The sequence below is a fragment of the Corvus hawaiiensis genome, chromosome 26, assembly GCF_020740725.1.
Source record: "Corvus hawaiiensis isolate bCorHaw1 chromosome 26, bCorHaw1.pri.cur, whole genome shotgun sequence".
In the NCBI taxonomy this organism is placed as follows: Eukaryota; Metazoa; Chordata; class Aves; order Passeriformes; family Corvidae; genus Corvus; species Corvus hawaiiensis.
This window is the reverse complement of record NC_063238.1, coordinates 26,418,879-26,430,707: the sequence shown is the minus strand read 5'-3', so window position 1 is coordinate 26,430,707 and position 11,829 is coordinate 26,418,879. Positions and strand designations below refer to the sequence as shown.

Sequence of the window (11,829 nt, the reverse complement as noted above, 5' to 3'; positions counted from 1 at the left end):
TAGTACCACCAGAAATGTGGCAACTGAGAAGCCAAAGAAAGAATTAAACTAGAACTTGACCCTGTGTTGATCAAGAATAAATGCTAATTTTGTTCCCTTGAACACTGGAGTAAGTGGGATCGGTCTTGGTGCCTCAGCTTACCTAAAAAGGATCAGGGAAATTCATGATGCAAGTAATGCTGTTACAGTTGTGTAACATCACACCTCTCTGTGGTTGGTTGCTAATTCTACAAATACACAATGAATTGTGCTAAACCTTTTTTCCCCTCCTGTAGCTATTCCCACTGCTCCATTATCCAATGTTTTATTTTGAGGCCTCTGTCTCATGGCTTATCCCAAAGAGAAATTGTGCAGAAGCCCTGTGCACAGGGGCCTGCTGGGGGGCACAGCTGCTGTGATGTACTGCTGCCCACTTGGCCACAGCTCACAGCCCTGGGCTAGAGAGAGTTTAGATGGTGGGGTCTAAGAAAAAGAGGCCAAACTGTTGTCCCTTGAATGAGTTCATTTCAAGATCCTAGAAGCAGGCACAGGTATGTGGTTGGGCTGAAAAAGAGCACCCCAAACTTCCCACCATGTAAGGCAGTGTGACTCTGCCATAGCGTGACCACACACAGAAACACAGCACTGTAAGACAAGCGTAAACCACGGAGGCATTCCTCCAGCCAGGGATTCCCACCCCATCTCCCTATCTGTCTATATTTGTCACAGACATGCTCTTTGACCACAAACAGGATGGTGATACACATCTTACCCTGCTCCCTGTAAGACATAGAAGAATGACATAACGGGGTGTTAAAACCCCTGAAACAGCTGGGAAAGCATTCTTTCAGAGCAGGCAAGACAACATCACACATGCTCCAAGAATCCAGTCCAAAGCCTTGGAATAATTCAAGCATGTGTTATGTTTTCCTGGACCCTGAGTGACTCCTAAACTCAAGGACTTTAAGAGATGGCAGCACAAACACCTCTGGGGCAAACAAACACTCATGTAAAGACTTACTTACAATTTCCCTCTCCCCAAATACACTTTTGGATGGAATCTGAGATAAGAATTTCTGAAGGAGGAGAATGTCAAAGAGAAGTCTCTGTCTTTATTCAAATGGGCATTGAAAGGTTTCTTTGTTTGGTATTTCAAAGCTGAGTTTATGACATTTAAAATTAGCTGACCTTGGAAATGAAACCATTGGTGAAAGCCTGTGTTTCTAAAGAAATGAACTACATGCAAAGATAGCAAAAAGAAATATAAATAAATAAGATGAATATTGAAAATGTTAACCTGGCCAGAGTGTAATGAGGCTATGTCTGTATTAACAAAGAGAGAACGCTATTAGGTAATAAAACAATAAGACTAAAATTTGTCTGATAAGAAGTCTTTAGGAATGAGAGAAATCCACATCACAGAGAGTACGTTAAGGTTTATTGCTGTGTTTCGTAAACTTTGCAAGTGAAAGATAAGGAGTGAAACTGATTAGAGCTATATGGCACTTTTATTTATAACTTTTAACACAATGTATACTGTGTTAAAATATTTGTATCCATTAAATGTGGGCTCACAATTTAACATCTAAGCTATTCTCACTGAATTCAGCTTACTGAGAAATGCAAACACTGTCACATACATGGTAATTAGGTACAGATGTGATTATTTGACAAACAATCATAACGAATAATTGTCACTTCCTTGTTTATAAACCACTAATTTAAAACATGTGTGTGCTGACCTAACCTCACTAGTGCACCCTTTTCTAACGTGGGGAGAGAAGAGGGAGACACTTTCAAGCTGTTATCTTTTCTACAAGAAAACTAACCTTTTGTTCTCTGGTTCTAACTTTCTGCTTCACAGAGTTACTTTGCTCAGCAGCACGTTTCCCACTGGCTTCTGTTTTGCAACACTTGTCATGAAAAACCACTTTAGGAGAGAGGAGCAGGAGGAGAGAGGCCCAAGACATGGTATGTGGTTGATACCATTTCTTCCAGACATAGCAGTGTGAGTAATTTACATCATTAGAGTGCTGCACACTCCAGGATGTGAAGACTACACAAGTATCTTCTTGGTCAGAAGAACCGTAGCTCAGATTAAGGCAACAACTAAACTGAGAGAGATTTCTTGTGTGAGAGAATGAATCATTTCAGAGAGAGACCGACCCAAACTACCTTCTCACTTTGCACATAAGCAAAGTTTTCAGTTTGTTCAATAACACCTCCTGTGTTCATAAGAGACACATGAAATTTAGTTGTTTACATATTAGAAAGTAAGAATTTAAATTTGCCCATTTACATCTGCAAAATCAAAGGTAATTTCACTTCAATTAATGATGTTATACCAAGGATAAACAAGCAATGTCATCAGTAATAATTAAAATGGTATATTTCTAAGGTTGCACATGTCATATAACAGTGTTTACTTTGAAATATATTGTTTATCTGTACTGAAAAATGTTAAACCCAGTCTTCAAACAATTTAATTTAAGTTTGCAATCAAGTGCTGGTGTGGAGTCTCTAGGAAGAAAGAGCAAGACTCTTAGTGAATGTTTATGTAAAAAAGTACTGTTTACATTTCAGCCTCCCCTCAGAATCTCTAGAGTAATGTTTATAGAAAGCAGACAGCAAAGTTGTATAATTTTATTATAATGAATAATGCCATTTAAATTAATTATTATAATGTTTTCTTAGATCACCATTGGGAAAAATGGAGATAAAGGGGGTCTTGTACAATCACAGGTTGTTGAGTTCTTGTCTCTTTTTTATGGATACCTCCTATAGCACTATAGAAACCCCACTTTTGACATCCCTGGAGATGCTGCCAAGATCTTCTCTTCATAGTGATATCGGTGCTGCTCTCCATGCAGAGACTCTGGCTATGGCGAGGATGCAGAATGGGTGCACCCACACCCCTGGTCCTTGGAACGCTCTGTCTGGGAAGATATCAGAGCATACCACAGATTCCTCCCTGTCCACAACCCCAGGCTGTTTTTGAAAGGAAACCTATGTACATAGGAAGACAACAAGCACACAGATCTCATCCTGGAGCTGAGTGAGAACAAAGCCAAACCTGGTAACAAAACAATCAGATCTGGGATGTGAAATGTGAACTACATCCTCCTGCTCAGCAAGGACTCAACACGTTCTTTGGGTGTAATTGAGCTTTTATGCATCTGAATCTTCATAGAGCAGTAGAACATGCAGGTAACAGACTTTCCAACATTAATTACTACTTCTCAATTAATTAATACTATTCTCAACTATGATTTTGAAAAGTATTTATTCAACTCATACCTTGAGGCAGATTTTAAGGGCAAAACCCACTCAAGGTAAGAGAACTATATTTTTCTGAAAAAAGCCCTTGGTCCTGCTTCTGAATTTACCAGTTGATCAAAATGTTTCATACTACACTCAGAATGTTAGTGTCCTATCTAAGTCATGCAGAGAGTGTGCACAGCTAGTCTGTCCCCAGAAATGGCAGACAGCAATATTCTTGATCAACACACAACCATGTGTGGGACCACAGCACCTCAGAAACACCCACCTCAAGAGAGACTGGGGATTGTGCTCCAGTCTCCTCTCCAACAACATGCCACTGCATTGGCACTATCTTCCTTCCAATCCTCTTTACAACAAACTATACCACATACTACCGTCCCTCCCATCCCCGCCTTTTTCTCTCCCTCATTTTTATTTTGCTTCCATGACTCTGCACTCGCTCTATAGAGCAGCCCCAGAAGCTCATTCCATGAGAGGCAGTGGGACCCCAGCTGGACATGCCAGGTTGCAGCCTCAGCTGTGAGACTGAGACAGATGTGCCAATCTAACAGCTGAGGTTGTCCCAGTGGCTCTGACCATCCACGACAAATAAACAGCTGCTTTGGATCCCAGGACTGGGAGTAAACTCCAACTACCTCACCTCCTACTACCAAACCTCTCCTCCCTCCTCTTCTCTGTACTTTTTATCAAAGAGAGCAAAAGACTAAAATTTCAGCAGAAACAGTTTACTCTTCTCTACTAATAATCAAGATTAATCCAGATTAAGAGGCCCTGACCAGTATCTCTCACGAAAAAAGACTCAGGAAAGTCCCAAATAGATGAACTTTGCACAATCAGACTGTTTCCTAACCTTTCAGCTTCAAAACCCCGCATGTTTGGTTTTGGTTGGTTGTGTTTTTACCTCCTAATCTAAACTCTGTGTGTGTGTGTGTGTATTAGTTATGGAAATTAGCTATGGTGATCCAGGGTCTCTGTACTCAAATATTTGAGCTACTTGTGACTGCTTTACAATGACTTGATCAGGTTAACACCTTAATGATCCTTGGGTCCATTTACTCTATCAAAATTAATACCATATTTTGATTCCATATTAATTCTACATGTTTTTAAATATGTCATTTAAGCGCATCTATCTAAAGGAGTTTATGTGGCCCCACTTTATTCTACAGAGAGAGGCTCATTTTCTGATTAAATTACATGATGTTTCCTCAGAGAAATTTCCTATGGAAAAATATGTCTACATTTAAAGCTAAATCTGTTTTTTTCTGGATTAGTCCCTAAATAAATGCAAATAATTAGACTTGATATCAGGAGAACTAGTACAATATAATTTGATTAAATTAGGAAGAAAAAGGTCAGAAAACAACCCTTTACTTCAGATTAATTCAGAAGAAGGAAAGCTCTGTTGATGCAACATCTGTCCTCCCCGATGCCCCTTAATGTCTGATCTCAGCATATTGAGACATCTGTTATTTCTGTGTATGGCTGGGGTCAGAGAAAGAAATTAGCTTCTTCATGTCCTGACACAACTGTGGAAAGAAAATTTCCAGTACGGAGGTCAACTTCTCCTCACCCTGCAAAAGACACAAATAAGTGGAAGCAAGGAATAACTGACAGATATGGTGAGAAATATACAAGTAGTTTAAAATTTAAAAAAGGATAAATTTAATTATTTTTCTCCACCATCTTAGGAGAAAGAGAAATGTAAACTCTAGAGTGTCAACAAAAGAAGTGGATTCATTTAATTTATTAATGTATCTTTGTCTATGGCACTGGGAATAACTTTTCTATGGGTGTATGGCAAAAGAGCACCAGGAAAACACAAAAGATGCAGTGAAAACATGAAATTCAGGGAATTATCACAGCTTTTTAACTTCGCTTAAGCTGGCTTGCTAGGGTACATCAATCTGATGTGAAGCTTTTCTGTGTCCTTGATTAACGTGTGTATAATCAATCTTAACCAAACACAACTCTCATACACCTGCTCTGGCTTTGAGAAAATTATTTGATAGGGTAGCTCTACAGAAAAAGTACTGCTTAGCACTTGACTCATAATTTTCACTGACTAATGGTACTGCTTACCCAGACCTGACTCCTACTTGCTTACTTTACTCAGTCTCTCTATTTGACCGCTGGAGGTTTGATGAAATATGAGATGCTCCTCGTACGATCTGTCTCACTGAAGCAGTCAGCAGTTCAAGTTGTCTCTTTCCTGCCCCCTACAATTTGTCTGCAGGTTTGTGTCAGAAAACAAAGCAAAATACATCACCACTGCAAAGGGGAAAAAAAGAGAAAAGTAAAACCACCAAAAAAACCCAAAAAACCAAAAGCACAATCAATCATACTAGGCTCAATGTATGTGGTTACCTTGTTATAGAAGTCTTAGCACCTTACATTTCAACAGCTCCTTCATAGCAAGTCCCCTGTGTGCAACTTGTTTCTTGAAAGCTCAGATGCAATTTTTTACATTCCTTTAGACTGGGGCTCACTCTACAAGTGGAAGAGCTCAATTACACATCCTCTTACTGGCCAGAAGCAATATAGTTGCAGAAATTTATTCACCATAGATCATCCATGGAATGAAAAACTGCTTACTGTAGAACTGTGTTACAGATATATGGTCTGATACACACTTCTTTCAGTCAACTTTTTCTTTTTGTAAGTTCCTTTAAAAACTACTAGAAATTAATTTGTAAAATACGTCTTTTATACATTAAGTAGTATAGAAGAAGAAAACTTACCATAGTTTGTCCATGAAAAATTGATTTTTAGAAGTACTTTACTGTATCACATTTTAAATATTTCTTGGGCGAGTATTTTAGTTATTCCAAGACTTCGTTATTCTTCCCTGTTGGTCAGAATGAAATCTCCATTTCTGTACTGCATTAGTTACATCAAAATGCTTGCTGTGTGACTTTGGGAAAGTCATTCTGATTAGTAGCAGATGAGTAACAGTCAGCTAAGATTCCTCCCTTACAGTGTTCAAAATCCTACTGAAATAAAGAATCATAGAAACATTAAGGTTGAAGAAGACCATCATCGAGTCAAACCTTTATACTCGCGTTTACTTATTTTCTTTATCTCTAAGGATTTTTTTCCACCATTGCGCAGAAAAATGACATTGATTCAACAATCTCAGAGTTTATGTAGGAACAAAGTACTTAAAGGTGTACTTTATATTGAAAATTGTATATATATCACTTTGTATTGAAAATTGAAAATATTGAAAATTGTATTTAGCATATAGGTAATTGTGATTTGTCATCACATTTCAATTTAGGCAGAAATAATGGGGAAAACAGACCAAAATTTTATCTAACAGTTCTACCAAAGCAATTGTGTGTGTTTTGGTGAACAGCAAGATAAACATCACATGACAATACCACACTGTTCCTTCCTGAAAAATGTTTAACACCTGGAGAGACTCTGGAAGGAAGTGGCAACGTCTTGAAAGTCTTCTCTGAGGAAGGGGTGAAAGAAATAAGGTTGTGAAGCTTAAGGAAGAGGAGGATGGAAGAGAGAGAGTGGAACACAGTAGTCTTCCAGTACGCAGATCCTTGACACAAGAGAAATAATTATTTCATTGTAGATGTTGCTATTAGCTATGCCCACAAAAAAAAAAAAGAAAAAGAAGATGAAGGAAAGAAGATTAAGGAAGTTACTCAAAAAATGAAATAATCAAATATCAGAATAACTTGCCTGGAGGGAGGCTTGGGAGAGTCCACTGCTGGAGACTTTAAGGCCTGGATATAGAGCTGTCCTTGGGGACACAGGTAGACCTGAAATCTGCAAGTTGGATGCTACTGACTTTCCATTACCCACTGTGCTGTGATCTATGTCAGAACAGCAGGAGGGTAGAATCTAAATGCTGTGAAATTTCCCAGCTAAAAGTCCCTCAGTGTTTGCTTTGATTCTTCATTACTTGTGCTGAGGGAAAATTACTCTGTATTCTTTCAGGTCCTCCCTGGATAGTTTTGAAAATGGAAGATTAATGACCAAAATGACAGCAAAGGAAATAATAAATCGTGAGAAATGGATATTCTTTGATAAATGTGTTTGGCTGCATGTGAAGATGGGTATTGATACAAGTAGAAACCATTTATCAAAATCTTCTGTGAGAAGAAATCAATGGTTTATTGAAGACAACAGGCTGCAAATTGGTGAAACAAACAACTCCTGAGGATTCCACCCATTGTTACAAACCATATGCAGGATTCATCCAGCTCTACTGTAGGTTATGGAGGCAGGGCCAGGTCCACTACTGATGCAGGCACTATTCAGCAGTTAATTACATCAGCTAAACATAGGTAAAGGCCAACAAAATTTATCATTTCATCAGGATGATTGTGGAGTGAGCTGTATTTTCTCTCCCTATCCCGCTGGTTTTGTCAAAGACAAACCTGTCACTTTATGGATTCATTTCATCATGTATTTACAGTGCTAAGGTCAGCTCTGGCTCATTAAGCCAGAGGAAAATTTATGATTTCCATATCTAGAGTCACAGTGAAGTGTGTCGTTTTTGGCTCCATTTTTCTGACATCTTCAGTCTTCTATAAGACTCATTTCTATTTCTTTTTATCAGCTCTTGTTTAGCTCTTATTTCCATTGGTCTGAGATGTTCTAAAATCTGTCATTAACTTAGCTGTCCTCCCACAGAATAGTCATTCCTGAGCAGCTTTTCATCTCTCTGTCTCTCTTTAACTTGGGTTGTTCGTAATTTATAAATGTGATAGCTGCTTTCAACAGAAACACTGGATGTAGCACAATGTGTGTTGGGGGACATCTACAGGCTGATTCCTGATACAGAAACTTAACACAAAAGCCTTTCCAGGCAAGTCGAGGACATCTCAGTCCCACCTAGGTTATCTTACTTTTTCCTTTTAATTAGTCAATCCTGAAAAGTTATATTCTCACTCCAAAAAGAAAAACTCGTGATTCCACATGACATATATGCAATTACAAGAAACTGCTTATTGCCATCACAATAGCAGGAAAGCAATTTGATCTCAGAGCACTAAACAATGTGATGTTACGCTATAACTCTTAGGTCTGAAGATTCTGGCAAACAGAAAAAAAAAAAGAAAATTAAATACTCTTGCCTCCAAAGCAATTAATGTTATACACTACTCGATATCATAGCTGTGAGGTAACCAATAGGTAAGTTTTTTACAATTTTTTCCTTTTTACTAGCTTCCAAAGATCAAACTCGTGAGAAAAATGGGAGGTCTACCCAACATGAAACGAATATGGGTAAATCTAGCTAAAAATTCAATTTCCTACACGTAAAATGAACGTGTTTCTTCTCCGTCTATGACGATGTCATTAAGGCAACAACAATCAAGTCTTCAAGGAAATGCAGGAAAACATTTCCTAGTGAACCCAGGGATGTTGAGAAATAGATCAGGCCCGATTAGCCTATAAGAAGATACATATTTAAATGTATACAGTATATCATACTCAATGTTTGTATAAAAATATTTTGTGAGAGAGTTATGGATGAGCTTGGAGGATTTCCACCTGGAAAAATCCTGTGGCTTCCATATATCCTCAGTGGCAGGAATCACCTATCTACCAGTATAGCTGGGCTCATCTGTAGCATAACTTTGCTGGAAGGAATGTCCAGATGTCATTATGACATGTTTAGTTTACATATTCTCCAATTCCCAAACTGTCTGGTCACATTTCACTTCAGTCACCACTGTTCAGAGCTCCCTCAGTTGGGATAGGGGACAAAGCAATTTCTTAATTCAAGATTCTCAGCTATACCTTCCTAGTAGTTAAGCATATAAGGAGCCTCAGTCCCAAAAAAACAGGAGTAAATGAAGAAACATCCACAAAAATCATATTTTTGATCTGTGGCTCAGGGTTTGCCTGTTCAGCTCTGGTTTACACTAAACGCACAAGACCATGTTTATAGAGGTGAAATTTCCCTCATAATGAAATTTTCACTAAAATCCTAGTTTGTTGGGTTTTTAGTGGACAGAAGGAATCCAAACCTAATAGTAACCCAAAGACTTATAATCAGGAGGCAAAGGTTGCATTCATAGCACCAAGTAGATCAGTTCTGTTCTCTCCTCTGACATCTCATACCCAGATTTCTGCAGCAGCTCAGCTGCACGGGTGCCAAGCAACGAGCACAAAAAAGGTTTGTGTGCTTTCAGCAGACGTTCATGACTGTGCTCCCAGTGCTTACGCAGCTGAGCCATTGGCAGCATCTTATTACACATTTTCCAGCAGAGAAAATGTTTTCCAGACCATCGATTTCTTTTTCTTCACATGCGCCAATGTGTTCAAGCGGCTCCACACAGGTGAAACAGTTTCCCATGTGAGGCTGAAGAATTAAGGATGTGGGCAGCTCTTTGTGGAATACAGGCATCTACTTCCTGTGACTGTATTTCTTTAAATCACTGACTAATGCCAATATCATCTTCCTTTTTCCTATCTCTGCAATGACTGAACTCTGATGAAGAGTGACCAAAGGGATAACTAGTGGAGAAAGGGAGAGGAAGCACTGAGGAGAAGCCCTTTGTAGACTCTTGTAGTCTGTTCAGACTTCTGCAATAGAGAGCTTTTGAAGCACAAATAACATGGTATTCCCATTTGAGTCTATCCTAGACCTGGAAAAGAATACAAATTAATTTTTGGTTGGTAGTTAAAGACTCTAATCAACGGGGTTAAGGTGGTATTAAGGTATTTTGCAATTTTCCCTGAAACACTGCAGAACATATTTTTAAAAACACAACGTGGTAGTGTTATTTGATATGAAGCTCATCATAGAGGTTTACAGCCATAATTTAGTTGTTTATTAACTTTCTTCTTGTAATTATTCACTTTCCTTTCTGGAATAACCAATTTTCAATTTGCTTTCCTAACATTTCTTGTTGAAATACAACCAATCTATGTGAAAGACAAAAACATTAAAAATATTTTTCTTGTGTCTAGAGCAAAAGGTAGGTTCAGTGGTGTGTTGGTGATATTCTTGGTTATTCCAAAAATACATTGCACAGTCCCAGGCCAAACTTCAGAAAGTTGTTTTAGTAATGAAATTTTATCCATGCATTTAAATGCATTCTTCCCTAACAGAAACCTGAGATAGACAGATTACAATACCATCATTAAAGTCTGGGTCAGATTTTAATATAACAGCACTTTCTATGTTAAAAATATTTATCTGTACCACATGCTCACATTCCAGACGTGTATATAATACAGCTATTTCTCCCTCTCAAGGTTTTCAGTCAGCACACGATTCTTCTGAAGGTACTGAAAAACAGCTAACTTGCAGATGCAAAGTCCCAATTGTTAAATGAAGCCATATTCATTATTTATTTTCCTGAGAATCTAGAAAGTGACAGCTCTCTGCAGGTCATATAGTGATGTAAGAGAAGCAAAGCAGGAATTGGGCCAATATGAGAATTGCGATGCCATTTCTGAGCAGCTGAATTGTCAGAAGGACCATGCACAAGCTCAGATGTTCTACCTTCACAGCCAAAAATTATAATATTTTAAATGTAGATTTCTTCCTAAATCTGCTGATGTGAGATTTAGGAAAGAACTTCTCTTTATATGCCCACAAATACTTTACTACCTTGAGGACATCATAAAACATGAAGCAATCCGCCGTGGTTCAGAAGTTCAGAATGGGGAATTATTATATATTCCATTTCAATGTTAACATTTCAGCATCCATTAATTACAGTGTTTTCTAGTAGCAGACACACTGCAGTTCTTGGAAGATAACTTGTCCTCTGAACACCACCATGTTAAACTAAAGGGGAGAGCAGGTTGCCAAAATGCTCTAGCAAATCACGATATGCAGCTATGGAAAGGGCCAGTGAAAAAAGTCCTTGTAAGACAGAAGGACACCAGCATAGGGTCAGTCAAGAGCTAGTCAAAGTCAGCTCTGCTTCTGTTAGTTTTGTGTCTCACAGGAAAAGTATCTAACAGGCCATTGAGTAACATCTCTTGGCATCTCTTCCTTCTCCTGCAACAGATATGGAAACCCAGCGCTGCACTATGGAAGAAAAGACATGACAGTGACAGTAGTCATGGGCACAGCTACCTTGTATTTCTTCACAAAATGCTCACTAAGATAGTCCCTATCAAAAGCTAAGGTTTACATCTTCAATCTTAAAATCACACTAAGGTATCAGCATGGTACAGTATGCCTTTATAAATTGATTCCCTGAGGATAATCTCTTCACAGGGATGAAAGACACCAGCTTTCAGGTTTTTTTCCAAGGGAAATATTTGCCTCTGTCAGGCCAAGGCAAGGTCTTAGAAATGTCTCTTGTCCCTCATTAGACTCTTTCAGCAGGTACAAAAGGTCTTGAATGTCCATAAGATACCTTATTTTCCTGAGAAGAGGTAAGGTTTTCAGGCACAGCACACCTACTTTTCAAAAGGCCTTTATTTTAGTAAGGGATCTGTCATAATGCCATCCTGTGCAGTCTGATAACACAGCCTACTTCTTTACACAAAAGCTAAGGTTTCACTATTGCATCAACTGGCCATCAGCACTCTGATGGTGTAGCAGCTCTGTGTTATCTCCAGTACTGTACAGACAGC

At 38.5% G+C, this 11,829-nt stretch overlaps 1 long non-coding RNA gene across 1 annotated transcript; it reads right to left on the bottom strand.

Annotated features, from left to right (window-relative positions):
• Positions 1–1,400: 1,400 nt before the first annotated feature.
• On the bottom strand, positions 1,401–10,368 carry LOC125317437. The gene is made up of 3 exons (XR_007200085.1): positions 5,629–10,368; positions 5,369–5,532; positions 1,401–4,835 (listed from the first exon to the last, which is right to left on the bottom strand). It is a non-coding gene; the product is annotated as an uncharacterized LOC125317437 (long non-coding RNA).
• Between the last annotated feature and the right edge of the window lie 1,461 nt (positions 10,369–11,829).